Source organism: Zonotrichia leucophrys, chromosome 1 (genome assembly GCF_028769735.1).
Source record: "Zonotrichia leucophrys gambelii isolate GWCS_2022_RI chromosome 1, RI_Zleu_2.0, whole genome shotgun sequence".
Lineage (NCBI taxonomy): Eukaryota > Metazoa > Chordata > Aves > Passeriformes > Passerellidae > Zonotrichia > Zonotrichia leucophrys.
Window position 1 is genome coordinate 47,792,800 of NC_088169.1, and position 2,739 is coordinate 47,795,538.

The window sequence follows — 2,739 nt, forward strand, 5'->3', positions numbered from 1 at the left end:
AGGTTTTGTTCAAAAAAGCCCAAGTGTTCATTTTAAATGACTGAAATGACATACTTATGTATAAGTATATTGAGTACACACAAAGCTAACAATTTATTAAAATGAAACATATTTAGCACTGAAGCCCAAGCAACTGTTCTCTCTAAAGTCTTAGCAGAGAGTTCAGGCTATGCAAAGATGTCTCTGTGCTTGTCAAAACATACTGTATTCTTGATATCACTACCAGGAGTGCATACTCTTGCTCTTTCTCCGTTTCACAGGAATCATGAGTCTGTCCAATGGCTGTTTCATCCTCCTTCTCCCATATAAAGGTTCAACCAGAGTGTTCACCTCATAAGGTAAGGTCTTATCCTTACCCCGACAAAAAAATCAGTTTACTAGAGTAAGAAGATACACAGAAATGAGAAACCATACTGGCAAAGTCAGATTTTTTAAATCTTTTAAAAATCATAAATTTAGATTAGCTTGTTACAAATACACTAATATCCAGTGCTGAGTTGAATCATTGCTACCCTCTAGGTGTGAGAATTCTACAAAGGAATAAAAACAGAAAGTTAATATCCTGATATTAAGATATTAACAACCTCCCACTCATACTTTCTGCTAGTGAAAAAAAGAGAGAGGGATAGGAACTGAATAATCCAATCAAGGATTAATTGCAATTAGTGAAAGTTTCAGAGCAGCACTCAAGCACAGTGACAGAAGAGATCTCTTCACAAATCTATAACAACAAAGACTGTACTGGGTCTGTGTGGCAGAATTTTGGAAGTGGGGGAGCTACAAGGGTGATAGCTTTTTTGATAAGCTGGTAGAAGCTTCCACACAGTCCAACAGAGTCAATGCCAGCCAGCTCCAAGAGGAACCCACCCTGGGCCAAGGATGAGCCCGTCAGTGATGGTGGCAATGCCAACCTATGGTAGCATATTTAAGAAGGGGAAAAAAGTTATTGCAGAGCAATATTGTCCCTAAACATAGTAATTAACATTATCATCATCATCAACATTATGACTGCTACTACTAATAACACTATTCTTATTAATATTAATATTATTAATGTTATGAATATTATTTTCCTCATCATCCCTTTAGCTAATTTATTTGTGTTCTGCCTCTTAAAGCTTCTGATTTAAGTGCTGGTGAAGGTTAATCTCATAAATATTCTAACTATAGACTCTTGAGTGTATTGAAGACTGTTTTGTGACTTCAGACTTTCAAACTCATATTTTTTGCCTGTATAAATTTAAGAACATATTCTTTTGCAAGGGGAAATAGGGTTTTTCCATTTTTCTTCTAATCATGGTTTTTTAGGAATTTATAAAATAGTTACAGATATCCTCTAAATATTGTGAGCCATTCCATCTTAGATAATCCATTCAAGATTACATTCTTTTAAGATATGATTCCAAAACTTTTCAAAGGCCCTGAAGACCTTACTTATTTAGGAATTGTACATAAATTTAAAAAAATATTCACACATATATCTGTTTATGCATATGTGCATATATGTGTGTATATTTTACACACACACATTCCCACATGTATCCATGTATTTTTTTTCAAATTGCTACTTATTAATATTTTCACATATATCTAATTACAACAAAGCTGTTGGCAGAAATGCAATTTGTTTACTTAAATCTGCTTTTCTTTAGACTCTACTATGACTTTTATCATCACAAGTTTCAATGTCTTTTTTGAGAAGCTGGAACTTCAGATACACAAATTGCCTTGAAAAATTCCTGAGATGCTGAGTCGTACAGAATTCAAATTATATGTCTGGAAGTGACAAAATGATGCAGCAGTCCAAAGAACATAAAGAAGCATGATTGTAGAGTCTGAGCACTCTTAAACTGATGCTGAGATCACAGAACATTTTTAACATTCTGCGGTAGCTATCCAAATGGAGTATTATCAAACTTCAAAAAGAATTTTAATTAGAAATCTGAATATAATCAGTATATTTAGTGGAAGTTATACAAAGGAGTACTTTGTAATATAAAAGTTACAGATGAACATTTAATAATTTATAAATATTACTTCTCAAGGTAAACACAAATCCAAATAATAATATTTATTTTAAAAATACTGTACAAGCTCTCCTTGGAAAAAAAGAAAACATTGGTGAAAATACTAGAAATAACAATTAATCATAAAAAACTACTGCATCTCTATGCTTGACATTCACATAGCTCTCTGACAGTGCTATTTGTAATACTGAAATTGCACAGATCAGCAAAGATATTTCCTGTCTGGAAGCCCTTGCAGTCAACTCAAAATGAAGATGCAAGGATCACACCCTGTAAGTAATGGATGCATTAAAGAATAACTTTATGTGAATATGTGAGATAGTTATATGCATTGGATGATGCCTCTGCATGGTTTCTTCCTTCTGCTTCAACTCATGATTTAAAAATCTTTTAGAGTTTATGTGTATATATTCCAATTGGAATTGAAAGCTAAATTTGAATGACTTCGATTAAGAAATAACTGAGTCTTAGTCAAAATCTGAGCTTTCAGATAGAAGTTAATAACAAAAAAAAAGTATCAGCTCCTTTCTGAGAAATAAAGTCTAGTCCCCTGATTGGTACTTAGACTAAGTGAATTGCTATTGAGTCCTAAAACATGTTCTAAAACAGTGTGACAGTACCTTACTTTTTGAGCTTAGGAAAGCTGTACTTTATTTTCAATCATAGTAGGCAAAAATTACAAAAGTAAAAAGCATAACTTTAATTGTTCACT